Source organism: Theropithecus gelada, chromosome 8 (assembly GCF_003255815.1).
Source record: "Theropithecus gelada isolate Dixy chromosome 8, Tgel_1.0, whole genome shotgun sequence".
Classification (NCBI taxonomy): Eukaryota; Metazoa; Chordata; class Mammalia; order Primates; family Cercopithecidae; genus Theropithecus; species Theropithecus gelada.
Window position 1 is genome coordinate 42087288 of NC_037676.1, and position 15374 is coordinate 42102661.

General features: G+C 46.9%; 1 protein-coding gene across 2 annotated transcripts in view; it reads left to right on the plus strand.

Moving 5' to 3' along the window:
• The first annotated feature begins 7894 nt into the window (after window positions 1-7894).
• Window positions 7895-15374, plus strand: part of POMK (protein-O-mannose kinase) — a 32755-nt gene continuing 25275 nt past the window's right edge. The window contains exons 1-2 of one of the 2 annotated variants that reach the window (XM_025394443.1): window positions 7895-7952; window positions 11840-11931. The gene's annotated coding sequence lies outside the window, so the exon portion shown is untranslated. The remainder of the gene's footprint in view (window positions 7953-11839; window positions 11932-15374) is intronic. The other variant, XM_025394444.1, reaches the window with a different exon arrangement.

Sequence of the window (15374 nt, forward strand, 5' to 3'; positions counted from 1 at the left end):
GTGTGATAGCTATTCAGGAGGCTGAGGCATGAGAATCGCTTGAGCCTGGGAGGCAGAGGTTGCAGTAATCCAAGATTACACCACTGCACTCCAGCCTGGGCGACAGAGTGAGAAAGTGTCTCAAAAACTGTCTTTAAAAAAAGAAACCAACGAAATGAGTTTGTCACTTCAAGGAAAACAACTGAATGTTGCCAATGATAAAATGTGAGCTTTCCTTTTAGTTTTTTTTTTTTTTTTTTTTTTTTTTTGAGACGGAGTTTCGCTCTTGTTGCCCAGGCTGGAGTACAATGGCATGATCTCGGCTCACCGCAGCCTCCACCTCCCGGGTTCAAGTGATTCTCCTGCCTCAGCCTCCTGCGTAGCTGGGATTATAGGTGTCTGCCACCATGTCCAGCTAATTTTTTGTATTTTTAGTAGACACGGGGTTTCCTCATGTTTGCGAGGCTGGTGTCGAACTCCAGACCTCAGGTAATCCACCAGCCTCAGCCTCCCAAAGTGCTGGGATTGCAGGTATGAGCCACCATGCCGGGCTAAAACTGTGAGCTTTCAAGTGACAATTTTAGGCCAGACATGGTGGCTCATGCCTGTAATCCCAGCACTTTAGGAGGCTGAGGCAGGTGGAACACTTGAGGTCAGGAGTTTGAGACCAGCCTGGCCAACATAGTAAAACCCCATCTCTACTAAATATACAAAAACTAGCTGGGCGTGGTGGTGCACACCTATAATCCCAGCTACTTGGGGGGCTGAGGCAGGGGAATCACTTGAACCCAGGAGGCAGAAGTTGCAGTGAGCCGAGATTGCACCACTGTACTCCAGCCTGGGCAACAGAGTGAAATTTCATCTCAAAAAAAAAAAAAAAAAAAAAAAAAAGGTATTAATTCCCAGGGGTTTGGAGATTTTCCTGTTATCTTCTGTTATTTCTAGTTGTTTTTATTTTGTTTTAGTGGTTACTCCAGGGGTTACAAAATATTCAACTTTTCACAGCCTATTTAGAATATTTTGTCACTTCAGTTGGCATATGGAAACATTACCACCATATGTCTCCTTACCGTTCACCATTTCTTACATTGAAAGCCCCATCAGATAATTTTATAATTCTTTTTGTATTAAACCACCAAACATAGTTTAAAGAACTCAAGAAAAGAAGGACAGTGAATGGTATTTACCCAGTTATTTGTATTCTCTGTTATTCTTTCATTGCTGTTAACATTCTGTCTAAATAACTTTCTCTTTTTTTGAGACGGAGTCTCACTCTCGCCCAGGCTGGAGTGCAGTGGCATGATCTCGGATTACTGCAATCTTTGCCTCCCAGGTTCAAGTAATTTTCGTGCCTCAGCCTCGCGAGTAGCTGGAATTACAGGCGTGTGCCACCACGCCCATCTAATTTTTGTATTTTCAGTAGAGATGGGGTTTGGCCAGGCTGGTCTCCAACTCCTGACCTCAGGTGATCTGCCTGCCTCAGCCTCCCAAAGTGCTGGGATTACAGGCTTGAGCCACCAAAGAACTTTCTTTTAGCAGTTCAGTTAGAGTAGGTCTGCAGGCTACAAATTCTCTTAGTTTTCCTTCTTCTGAGTTTATTTCAAGGTTATTCCTGAAGGATGTTTTCACTGCATGTGGAATTCTGGGCTTGCAATTCTTTTCTTTCAGCACTTGAAAAACGTTGTGCCACTTTGGTCTTCGTGATCTCAGAGGATAAATTCACTGTCATTAGGATTGTGGGTCACCTAGAGCTTGTGGCATTTCTCTTTGGTTGCTTTCAATTTTTTTCCTTGTCTTTATTTTTCAGCAGTTTGATTTTGATGTGTCTGGGCATGGATGTCTTTGGATTTGTGTTTGGGTTTGCTCAGTTTTTTGAATCTGTAGGTTGGTGTTTCTTTCCCAAACTTGGGAAGTTTTCAGCCATTATTTCTTCAAAAACTTTTTAGTGCTTTCTTTCTCATCTGCTCTAGGATTCTGATGGCATAAATGTTATATCTTTTGTTATGTCCCACAGGTGCCTGAAGTTTTATTAATTTTTCCTTCCTCTCTGTTGGTCAGTTTGGATAATTTCTATTAATCTGTCTTCAGGTTCACTGACTCCTCTGTCATTTCCATTCTGCCATTGAATCTATCCAGTGAGTTTTAAAATTTGATTATTGTATTTTTCTGTTTTAAATGCTTATTTGGTTCCCCTTACTTTCTCCAAGTTTTTTAGTCATACTTCCTTTTCTAAATTATTATTTTTTATTTGTTTGAGACAGAATCTTACTCTGTCGCCCAGGCTGGAGTGCATGATCTCGGCTCACCACAATCTCCACCTCCCAGGTACAAGCGATTCTCCTGCTTCAGCCTCCTGAGTGCATCTGCCACCATGTCTGGCTAATTTTTGTATTTTCAATAGAGACAGGGTTTCACCATGTTAGCCAGGCTGGTCTCGAACTCCTGACCTCAAGTGATTCGCCTGCCTCGGCCTCTCAAAGTCTTGGGATTACAGGCACGAGCCACTGTGCCCAGCCCTATACTTTCTTTTGCTTCAAGAATGTTTATAATTGTTGGAGCATTTTCATAATAACTAATGTCTTTTTCTGATAATCCTAACAGTCATTTTATAGTTGGTGACTGTTGATTATCTTTTCCCATGCAAGTTGAGATTTTTGTGATGGTTCGTATGCCTAGCAATTTTGTATCCAGAGCATTTTGAATATTATGAGGCTCTAATTGTTGTTTAAATCCTATGGAGAATGTTGGCATTTTAATTATTGTTATCATTATTTTTCGAGACGGAGTCTCGCTCTGTCGCCCAGGCTGGAGTGCAGTGGCGTGATCTCGGCTCACTGCAAGCTCCGCCTCCCAGGTTCACGCCATTCTCCTGCCTCAACCTCCTTCTCCTGCCTCAACCTCCTGAGTAGCTGGGACTACAGGCGCTTGCCACCATACTCGGCTAATATTTTTGTATTTTTATTATTTATTATTTTATTTATTTACTTATTTTTTTTTTTTGAGACAGTGTCTCGCTCTTTCACCCAGCCTGGAATGCAGCGGCGCTATCTCGGCTCCCTGCAAGCTCCGCCTCCCGGGTTCGCGCCATTCTCCTGCTTCAGCTTCCCGAGCAGCTGGGACTACAGGCGCCCGACACCACGCCTGGTTAATTTTTTGTATTTTTAGTAGAGACGGGGTTAGCCAGGATGGTCTTGATCTCCTGAGGTCGTGATCTGCCCGCCTCAGCCTCCGAAAGTGCTGGGATTGTACAGGCGTGAGCCACCACGCCCGGCCTTTTTTTGTTTGTTTGTTTGAGAAGGAGTCTTGCTCTGTCACTCAGGCTGGAGTGCAGTGGTGTGATCTTGGCTCGCTGAAACCTCTGCCTCCTGGGTTCAAGTGATTCTTGTGCTTCAGCCTCTCAGGTAGTTGGGATTACAGGCATCCATCACCATGCCCGGCTATTTTCTTTTCTTCTTTTTTTTTAAAGTAGAGACGGGGTTCCACCATGTTTTGTTTACCAGGCTGATCTCAAACTCCTAACCTCAGGTGATCTGCCCTCCCTAAGTGCTGGGATTACAGGTGTGAGCCACCGCGCCTGGCCAACATTTTAATTTAAGCAAGCACATAAACTAGTTAGGGACAGTCTGCAGATTGCAATCTTCTTCTGGGGTCCATGTTCCAAAGTGAGTTCTGTGTTCATACCCTCTGTGGGGTTATTTGGATCTGTCTCGTGGCTGCATCCTCCAGTAGTTTGGTACCTGAACAAAAATCTGTTCATGAGCACAGTTGTCTGAGTGTTTGGTGTGCTGGTTAAGTCTATGATACGCAGGTCAGCGGTGAGCCCAAGAGTTCAAAAACAACTCTCTGAGGTTGCTTGCCAAATGCTCTCACCTTCCACTCTCTTCTCGGTGCTTTTAGGTTCCCTCAGGTTTCAGTGCCCTGGCCTGAAACTTCCCACTTTCAGTTTCGCTTGGTGGAGCTGCCCACTTCCACAGTTGTGCCACAGCGGTGAGAAACAAATAAAAACAACAAAACACCGAGTTTGTGTCTGTCCTCTTGGAGCTGCAGTGCCACTGAATGGAAAGGACTCTCTCTCTCCCTCAGACTTTTGGCTGCTGAAGCTTTTTGCTCTGGCCATGAGCTTGACTGGGGTCTGGAGTGCAAAGAAATGAAGAAATAGAAAGAACAGGGAATTTTCTTCACTCCCTCTGAGTTAGGAGTTTCCTTTTTTGCTCCACGAGCCAGAATCAGAGGGTTTCTCCCGAGTCTCTGTATGTGCCCCCGACACTCAGTTCCAGGCTTTGGGCTACGTTCAGCTTGAAGAAGGGTGACACAACCAGTTTGATGGTGTGTCAAATTCTGCTGTTCTTTTTACTTTTAATTGTTTGAATTTAATTCCTCTAATTTTTCATCAGTGTTAAAATTTCACCTTTCCCCAGCACACCCAAAAAGCCCGTAGGCACAAAATGGTGGCCATGTGGCAAAGAACTCAGCAAGGAGAGCTGCCGGTTGGTTTCTATCTTTTTGTTTGTTTGTTTGTTTGAGACAGAGGTTTGCTCTTTTGCCCAGGCTAGAGTGAAGTTGTTGGGGAAACCAGCCCCACACCACCCGGCGGGTACCCCGAGTCCAGCGGAGACAAAGTAATTAGAAAGAGACAGAATAAGAGTTTAAAAGGCAGGTCCAGGGGACCGGAGCGTTGGATGTGTCTAAACTACTTAAGATCTTTAACTTATCGGGACTGAAATGGGTGGGAGTGGGTTTCAGGAGGAGCCAAGATGTTTGATTATACTCCACTGCTTCAAAGGAGTGTTATTTCCCCCAGCAACCTGTGGCAGGCCGCTGAACTGTTATGCTCTCAGGGCATAAAGAGATGAAGGCAATAAGGAGACTTTTCTCCTCAAAGGCCACCCATGGCTCCCCATGGGTGTCTCGCACAGGGGAGACCAACTCATCTGGCATTTCAGAAACTCTTTTATCCAGAGAAGTGGCACGATTTCAGCTCACTGCAACCTCCACTCCCCAGGTTCAAGTGATTCACCTGCCTCAGTCTCCCGAGTAGCTGGGATTACAGGCACCCGCCACCACACCTGGCTAATTTTTTTGTATTTTTAGCAGAGACAGAGTTTCCCCATGTTGGCCAGGCTGATCTTGAACTCCTGACCTCAGGTGATCCGACCGCCTAGACTTCCCAAAGTGCTGGGATTACAGGCGTGAGTCACCCCGCCCCCAACCCTGGCTGGCTGGTTTCTATCTTGATGCCAACAGCCAACTCTGTCAGCCAGCAGGTTCAATTTTATGAAAAAACTAAAAAACTCGTCATCCTATCTTTATAGCAATTCAGTGGTATCTGCCAAGTAGTGTCTACTTCAGTGTTGAAAACAGGGCAATGCTGGCCACAGCATCTCACACCTGTAGTCCCAGCATTTCAGGAGGCTAAGGCAGGAGGACCACTTGAGTCCAGGAATTTGAGACCAACCTGGACAACATAGTGAGACCCTTTCTCAAACCAAACCAAAACAAACCAAAATGAAACAAAACAAAACCAACTAACCAAACAGGAAATTTGTGTTATGCTTATTTCTTAATGTATCAATCTTACTGAAAGAAATTAGTGTTTAAAATGTGTTATAGCTGAACTGACTACACTTTATTCGTTTATTTCCTCAATTCTCTACATCTAATAAAATTTCAATGGCTGATTATTTTTCCCTTCAAAGTTCTCATGTTCACAGTTTCTCATATCTCACCCATTTTCCTTTTTACTTTCTTTCTTTCTTTCTTTTTTTTTTTTTTGGTTCCAAGACGGAGTCTTGCTCTGTTGCCCAGGCTGGAGTGCAATGGCGCGATCTTGGCTCACTGAAACCTCTGCCTCCTCGGTTCAAGCAATTCTCCTGCCTCAGCCTCCTGAGTAGCTGGAATGACAGGTGCCCATCACTGCACCTGGGTAATGTTTGTATCTTTAGTAGAGATGGGATTTCACCATGTTGGTCAGGCTGGTCTCAAACTCCTGACCTCAAGTGATCCACCTGCCTCAGCCTCCCAAAGTGCTGGGATCACAGGTGTGAACCACCACGCCTGGCCTACTTTCTTTTTAAAAGTTATTATTAATTTAATAGGTTTGTTTTATGATCCTTCTAAATGGCTTCCCTCTAAGACATGTCATAATACATGTCTAATACTGCTAGCAGGCTCATGGTTCATGTATGTATATACATATATATGGAGAAATACCTATTACATAAACATTTAAAAATAAATATAAGGAAGAAAGGAGAATTTAAATTGCCCCAAATTCTACTTATTGGAGGTAACCATTGGAATATATATGTATATTTATGATTATAAATACATGTTTTAAAAAATGACATTGCTTAGTCTCTTGGCCATATATTATGAATATCCTTTCCTGTCAATATATATAGATCTACAGCATAACTTTTTAAAAATTGTAGTAAAAGATACCTAAAATTTACCATTGTAACAATTCAGTGTACAGTTCAGTGGAATTAAGTATATTCACATTGTTGTGCAACCATCACCCCCATCCATCTCCAGGACTTTACCATCTTCTCACACTGAAACTGTGCACCCGTTAGACAGCATTTTTCATGGCTGTGTGTAATATAATTTCTTCCAGAAAACCCTATTGTTATACATTCAGGTTTCTTTTTTTCTCTAGTATAAATATCTTTTACCAGCAATGCTTCAGCAAGATCTCTTGTGTATACATCTTGCAGATATATTATTTCTTTTTCTTTTTCTTGTTTTTGTTGAGACTGAGTCGTCGCCCAGGCTGGAATGCAGTGGCGCTATCTCGGCTCACTGCAAGCTCCGCCTCCCGGGTTCACGCCATTCTCACGCCGGCCACCACGCCCGGCTACTTTTTTGTATTTTTAGTAGAGATGGGGTTTCACCGTGTTAGCCAGGATGGTCTCAATCTCCTGACCTCGTGATGTGCCCATCTCGGCCTCCCAAAGTACTGGGATTACAGGCGTGAGCCACGGTCCCCTGCCGCAGACATATTATTTCTGAAGGATAAATTCCTAGAAATGGATTTGCTAGGTCCCGTAGGAGGAATTCCAATTTACACTCACTTGTATGTGTGAGGAAACTTTCAGACTCTATTGTAACGACAGGAGGTGTTACCATTCTTTTGCTATTTGTCCATGTGACAGGCAAACGTTTCTGGTAGTTATTTTAATACTGCTTGGATCGCTAGTACAGACTCAGTTTTTTTTTTTTTAACCCACACCATGTTAGTTTCTTAATTCTGGACTTTCTCAGTGTGTCAGTGTAGAAGCAGCTAACGCTTCCAATGTACACAACCCAGACTTTTCATGACCCCAGCCTGACTTCGACGCTGCAAGCCTCCCTCTCGGTTCCCCGGGGCAAGTGCCCGAGTGCGTGTTGGGCTCCCGGCGGGGCTCCCAGCCGGCCCCGACGGACTTCCCCGCCTTTGCCCAGTCGTGCCCCTCCGCGGAGGCTTGCCAAGGTCTTGTCTGCTGCGCTTGATGTGTGCAGCTCAGCTTTACTGTGTCTGGGCTAAGCCCCACAGTTTCTTTTACAGAGTGATTGTCCAACTGCAGGCATCTGGGTCCGCGAGTGGTGGGTCTGGGCCAGAGTGGTGAATCAGCCTTTCCAGCAAGGTCCCTGCAGATGCCGCGGATCTGAGAAATACGCTTTGGAAGGCCTGCCAGTGCGTCTAGATCTGACAGCTGCTCTGCATGGGCCTGGATCCAGGCTGAAGCAATAGTGGGTCAATGCAAAATCGTTCTCGTAAGTTCGGGAAGCAGAAGCCAGAGAGGGAGACTGGGTAGGTGCGCGCTGGAACCGCCGAAGCGTTAGCTCTGGCTTCAGTGCGCGGCCTGAGGAGGACGCCAGGGGGCAGCAGCGTCACGCCCGCCCGCCCAGGACGCGCTTCTGAACGCGCAAGCGCAGTAGGCCCAGTGCGTGCTGTCCTGGGGTAGCAGGGGGCGCAGAAGCTTGGGCTGCAGGTAGGTGCTGGGGCGAGGGGCGAGGGGCGAGAGGGCGAGGGGGTGAGGGGGCGTGCAGCTGGGTTTCTCGAGGGGCCTGTACGTGGCGCGGCCCGCAGCGCCGGCCGCCTGTGCGGAGGCTCCCTGGGCGGCTGCGCTTGGCCTGGGCGGCCGGGTCCACCGCGCCCAGCCCCCGCCTCCGCGTCCAGCCCTGCGCGGTAGCGGGAAGTTAAAGAACCCGAGAAGGGCCGGGCGAGGTGGCTCCAGTCTGTAACCCCAGCGCTTTGGGAGGCGGAGGCGGGAGGATCGCGTGAGCTCAGGCGAGAGCAGCCTGAGCAACATGGCGGAACTCCTGTCTCTGTAAAAAAAAATTTAGCCGGGCGCGGTGGCGCCGCCTGTAGTCTCAACTACTCGGGAGGCTGAGGCGGGAGAATCGCTTGAACCCGGCGGGGGCGGAGGTTTCAGTGAGCCGAAATCGCGCTACTGCACTCCAGCCTGGGGGACACAGTGAGAGACTGTTTCTATTATTATTACTTTATTATCATTATTATTATTATTTGAGACGGAGTCTCGCTCTGTCGCCCAGAATGGAGTGCAGTGGCGCGGTCTTGGCTCCTGGGATCACAAGGCGTCCGCCACCACGCCCAACTAATTTTTGTATTTTTAGTATAGACGGAGTATCACCATGTTGGTCAGGCTGGTCTCGAACGCCTGACCTCAGGTGATCCGCCCACCTCGGCCTCCCAAAGTGCTGGGATTACAGGCGTGAGCTACTGGATCCGGCAGAGGCTGTCTCTGTTTAAAAAAAACAAAAACCAAACCAAACCGAAACAAAAAACGAAAAACAAAAAAACCAGAAAGGACCGAGGACTCTGTCTCAGCTCTTTGCCTTTGGGTGTTTATTCTGCACGAGATCATTGTTGCCAGGAGGTGTTAAGTGTAATCATATTCTTCTCTTTTTTTAGAAAGCAAAATTTCGCTCTTTTGTTCCATAATCTTGTCTTTGTCACCCTTTGCCTTTACTGTAGGACCCTAAGGCTAAATAAGCATTAAGAATATTTAAAATAATCCTTCTAATGTACCTTGTGCTTTATTGGCACAATGGAATTCTACTGTAAATTGCATTGGATGACACTACTCTGTGTCTTCCCTAGTTGTAGAAAATACCTTGTAAGTCAGTAAAAACTAGTTTTGTCCCTTTTCTTTTTTCTTTAAGCCAAGCTTGTTTCTCTATCAATAAGCCTGCCTATCAGTGTCAGAAATGCTTTGTATATCAATCGTGCCTGAATTTCTCCTGCCCAACCTGCCCCACCATCTTTATTCCTTAATGTGCAGGCTGTTTTCAGGACCAGTAAATTTCAGCGGTTTTTGCTTATTTCTGGACACGAAAGTTCCTTCAGCCACACAGCCTCATGCTATGCTCTGGGCGGCCTACTCCAGAATATGCTCTGAAACAAAAAAGCAAATCGGGGCTGAGGTGGGCTGAAGTCTTCTTTAAGAAACAGGCAGTCCCAGGGTCCCCTAGACCAGTCCCTAGGTGACCACACTGGGTTTGATTTAGTTCAACTCCTGAGCATTGTGGTATTTAGGGGAAAAATGGGCTTGAGTCCAGAAAACTTGGCTCCTCTGTGTATAGTGACCTTAGACATATTACTTCACCTCTGACTCAGTTGTCTTATCTGTGAAATGGAAATAACAACAATTATATCCACTTCACAGAATTGGTGTGAAGTTGACACTGTATAAAAGTCAAATGAATTTTTGAGTTTTTTTTTTGTTTTGTTTTGTTTTGGTTTGGTTTCTTTTTGCTGAGAGAGGATTCAGAAGTGAATGTGAGGACTTAGGGATACATAAAAGGTTAGTGGGGCATATAAAATTTGTATTCAGCAAGAAATGCATTAAAGGTTTTCCTAGTAATGCGGAGGGTCCAACACAGATTAGAAAATATGCATTTGTAGAGTCCCACAGAGTTTTGTAGCTGATGTTGGCAGCCTTTGAGTGGAAATGAAGAAGTGGACAGGGCAAGTTACATGGGGCTGGTGAATGACAAGCAGATCTGGGTTTATGATGAAGCTTCTAGTCTCTTCACTTGCTCAAATACCTTCCAAAACTCTGGCAAGGGGCTCAGCACTTTAACATTCATAACTGTGTATTCTTAAAGAATTACCACTCGGCGTCCCAACTTATATAAGCTTCAGGCCCCATAAAATCTGAATCCACCCCTAGTGGCAAGGAAGGATTGGTGGGAGGTTAGGGGTAAGGAGGGTTGGAGGGTTGAAAGGATTTACCACAGGGTTTGAGCTGGGAAACTTGGATTGAAGAAGGAGGTGGCAGATGAGGGGCCTCAGAGAACGGGAGCTGTGAGGAGAGGAAGAGCGGATGCGGTGGGGTGAACACAGGAGAGGGAAAGCAGCCTTCATGGCTGAGGCCATGAAGAGGGAGAGGCGCAGAGTGACCAGGCAGTTGTGTGTCTTTGCTGAGTACCCACTGTGTGCCAGGCACTGGGGTGCACTGGTGAACAGGACAGACGGGCAGGCCTCTTGGTGCTTAGAATTTAGAGGAGGCCGGGGCCTGGGTATCCCAGAAAGGGAGCCTTTGAGGACTGAGGAAAGCTCAGGGGCCAGAGAGTGGGGTGCAGGGAGGGTTTAGGGAAGCAGATAGGGGCTAGATTTCAGGAGGCCACATAAGAGTTTGGACTTGATCCTGTGGGCCGAGTCAGGGGCTGTTGAATGTTAAGCCAAGTGGGATCACATCAGTACTTAGGAAGCTCTCCCTGCATGGGCCGGACACGGACACGGTGGCTCATGCCTGTAATCCCAGCACTTCGGGAAGCTGAGGTGGGCGGGTCACGAGGTCAGGAGATTGAGACCATCTGGCCAACATAGTGAAACTCCGTCTCTATTTTTAGTAGCTGGATGTGGTGACATGCCTGTAATCCCAGCTATTCGGGAGGCTGAGGCAGGAGAATCCTTTTAACAAGGGAGTTGGAGGTTGCAGTGAGCCGAGATAATGCCTTAGCACTCCAGCCTGGCGATACAGTGAGACTCCGTCTCAAAAAAAAAAAATAGCTCCCTGCATGTATCAGAGAAACTTCCATGTATGCCTGGGGAGATGTGTACACAGCTTGTCTCACTAATTGTGGAAAAGTCAAACCAGTTGAAAATAGTGAACTGGAGTTTTGTACATCTGCATGGATAAATCTCAGAAATGTAATGTTGAGCTTTTAAAAAAGCTAGTTGCAACAGGATAATACCAGCCCATCACTGTTTGTATAAAGCTTGAAAACATATGTATGATTTATGGGCACATACTTGTGAAAATAAAAAGCATGTATGGGAAGCGGAGTTTGGTAGCCCATCCCTGTAGTCAGTCCCAGCTGCTTAGGAGGTGGAGGCAGGAGGATCACTTGAGTCTAGCCCGGGCTACATAGTGAGACTCCATGTCTTAAGTAGATAGGTAAGTAGGTAGGTAAATAGATATGATCGATTAGATAGACAGACAGATAGATAGATAGATAGCATGTATAGGAATTATATACACCAGTGGTTTTCAGACTTTAGCATGCATCCAAATCACCTAAAGGATTTATTAAAACACAGATTTTCATTTCTGATTCAGTAGGTTTGGAGTGTGGACCCAAGAATTTGCATTTCTCCCAGGTTCCTGGACGATGATGCCACAGGTCTGGCGACCACAGTTTGAGAATCTCTGATGTCCACCAACTTGAAGATAGAGATCACTTCTTGGGAGGGGGTAGAATTGGATGGGGAGGAGTCCAGAGGGGCTTCGACTCTATTTTTAATATTTAATTTCTTTAAAAAAAGATCTGAAAAAATGATGCAATGTAACTTGACAAAGCTGGATGAATGCTTATGATTTTTTAAAATTTTTCTCTGTGTGTGAAACAGAAAAACGATACTGTTTGCTGTGTAATCCTGAGAATGGGCTGCAAGAGAGGAAAAACTGGGTGTCTGCTTGGGAATCTCTTGCGGAAACCCAGGTGAGAGGTGCTGCTGGCTCACGGAGGGGAGTGGAGGGTAAGGGCAACAAGGAAGGAGAGATGCTAGCAGCTGTGAGAGAGGTTTTGGTGGGAGCATTGAATGCATGTGGTAATTGGTTGGTTTGGAGGTTAGGGGAGGGAGGAATCAAGTCACACACGCCTGGTCTGTAACTTGAGCGGGTGGTTGGGTCATGAGCCCATCACAGAGGGAACCCTGGGGGAGGGTCATGTAAGGACGGGGGAGTTCTGCAGTGGACATCCCATACCTTGATAGGCCAGTGAGCGAAGCGTAGGAGAGATCTAGTCTGCAGTACAGACTTAGAAAGCATCAGAGTTCAGATGGCTGCTAGTGTCCCAGGTATGGGTGAGGTTACCTGGGCCTTTGGCAGACCTGGAGGAATGCCTTCACCTAAGGCAGGGCTTGGCCAACCACAGCTTCTGCTTGTTTTTGCATAGCCTGAGAGCTGGGAATGCTTTTATCTTTTTAAATGTTAAGGGGAGACTTCAACGAAAATATAATTCACAAGCCATAACATTTTTTTTTTTTTTTTTTTTTTTTTTTTTGAGACGGAGTCTCGCTCTGTCGCCCAGGCTGGAGTGCAGTGGCGCGATCTCGGCTCACTGCAAGCTCCACCTCCCGGGTTCACGCCATTCTCCCACCTCAGCCTCCGAGTAGCTGGGACTACAGGCGCCCGCCACCACACCCGGCTAGTTTTTTGTATTTTTAGTAGAGACGGGGTTTCACCATGTTAGCCAGGATGGTCTCGATCTCCTGACCTCGTGATCCACCCGCCTCGGCCTCCCAAAGTGCTGGGATTACAGGCTTGAGTCACCGCGCCCGGCCAGCCATAACATTTGACATTTTAAAGTGTACAATTCAGTGATATTTAGTATATTCACAAGCTTGTACAACCATCATCACTGTCTAATGCTAAAAAGAGACCCGATCCCCATCAGCAGCTATTCCACCCCCCGCCCCCCAGCCTCTGGGAGCCACAAATCTACGTTCTGTGTCTGAATTTTGCTGTTTCTGGACATTTCATGTAAATGGAATCATATGGTATGTGGCCTTTTTGTCAGGCTTATTTCACTGAGCATGATGTTTCCAAAGTTCACCCATGTTGCAGCATGAATTAGTGCTTTATTTTTTATGGCTGAATAATCCATTTATGAATGTACCACATTTTGTGTATCCATTCATCTGCCAGTGGACACTCGGCTTGTTCCCACTGTTTGGCTGTTGTGGATAATGCTTCCGTGAACATTCATGTATAAGTGTGTGTGTGAGTGTGCATGTTTTCATGGGTACACACCGGGCAGTGGAGTTGCTGGGTCATGTGGTGACTGTGCTTAACCTTTTGAGGAGCAGCCAGACTGCTTTCTACAGTGGCTGCATTTTATTTTCTCACCAGTGATTTTTGAGGATTCCAGTTTTTCCCCATCCGCATACACTTGTGTTTTTACTGATTTTTGTATTATAGCCATCCTCATGGGTGTAAAATGCCATCTTGTCACACTTCTGATCTGCGTTTGCCTTGATGATTGGTGAAGCTGAGCATCTTTCATGTGCCTGTTGGCCATCAGTGTATCTTCTTTGGAGAAATGTCTATTCAAGTCCTTTGCCCATTTTAAAAATTTTATTTATTTATTTTTTTGAGACAAGGTCTCACTGTCACCCAGGCTGGAGTGCTGTGGCACGATCACAGCTCACTGCAGCCTTGGTCTCCTGGACTCAAATGATCCTCCCACCTCAGCCTCCTGAGTAGTTGGGCCTACAGGCGCATGCCAACATGCCTGGCTAATTTTTAAATTTAGATTTTGTAGACAGCAGGTCTTACTATGTTGCCCTGGCTGGTCTGGAACTCCTAGGATCAAGTGATCCTCCCGCCTCGGCCTCCCCAAAGTGCTGGGATTACAAGTGTGAGCCACCAATGCCTGACCCTTTGCCCATTTTTTAAATTGAGTTGTTTTTTGAATCTTTTGAGTTGTTCATCAGACATCCACATGGAGATGTCAAGGAAGCAAGCCTTGAGTTCTGAGGAGAGGCTGGGAATGGAGTTTTACCTTTGGAAGTCATCAGCAGGCAGTGATGAAAAGTCCTGAGTCTGGGTGAGCTCTCCCAGGGAGTGTGGCAGAGGCCTGAGCTCTGAGCTCTGGGCGACCCCACTAAGTGGACTCAGAGATGAGGAGCTGCCAGTGTAGTTTCCTGGAAACCAATTATAAAAGGCATTTAAGGAGGGAGTTATCAATCACGGTAATGTTATTGATAGGTCAAGGAAGACTGGGGCTGTGCTTTGACTGTTGTGTTTAGTGATGTGGAGGTCACCTGTGCTGACTGTGATATGGTCAGTTTGGGTGAAGTGGCAGTGAGTTGGAGAGAATGAGAGGACAGAGCTGGGGGTGGGGTTTGCCTGAGCTGGGCTCAGGGCCAGTTTCATGGTAACAGACAGTTTGTAGTAATAGGAGAGTGCAGGAACCTGGGGTGGGGCTTGGGAACTGGTGGAAATGCTCTCTGATTGCTTCTGTTTTTCTGGTAAAATAGGATGATCTCGTTAGATGATCAGCTGAGAGTGAAGGTGGGGGAAGAGGTGGTACATGTTTGGAGAAGGAGAGTGAGCTTCCAGCTAGCCTAAGGCCACTTGGGACACATCTGTCATGTTTTTTGACTCACTGCGATAACCAAGGCTGCACACTGGCAGGACTTGCATATCTCCATCAGAGGAACAGAGAATCATCTGAGAGGGCATGGGGCAGGAGTCCTTCGGGGCCTCTCTGACCTGGCCCGGTGCAGAGAGCTGGGGATGGAAGTGGCATGAGTGCTAATAGGGAGCAGGGGGTCAGAGGTACAGAGGATGTGGGAATGGGTGGTGGAGTGGGGAGAGACTGGAGCTTTGCCATTGCGGGCCTGGGCTGAGCAGGACTTGGAGCATGTGGTGATGAGCCTTATGGCAGGGGAGGCTCAAGGCCCAGTGTGTGCTTAGGGAAGTGGGCAGCAGAGCAGGTGAGGGACCCACGGGTGTGTCACAGGGGTAGGGTGTTGAGGAAGTTCCAAGGCAAGCTAATAGGGGTTATGGCTGGAGAGAGGTCCAGTGTGGGCTTTTGGGGGATAGGGTGGTAGAGGTACCAGGATGTGTGCTAATAGGCTTCTGAAGCCTCGTGTGTGGTGATGAGGGTGTGTGTGATGTTAGCGTTGTGTGTGTGTCTGTGGGGGCCTGCAGGGTAGGAGAGAATGGGGTGCTTATGGAGGGGAGGTGGTTGAAGGATTCTAGTGCTGTGTGTGCACTTGTGGGGGTCGTCTGTGGTGGGTGTGTGCATGTGCATGTCTGGGTAGTTGGAGCCCAGTGCACGCTAATGGAGCAGAGCTGGAGGGACCTCATGGAGGGATCTGATGGAGGGAGGACAGTGGGAGACCTCGGCCTGTGCTGGCGGGGATGAGGATTGTG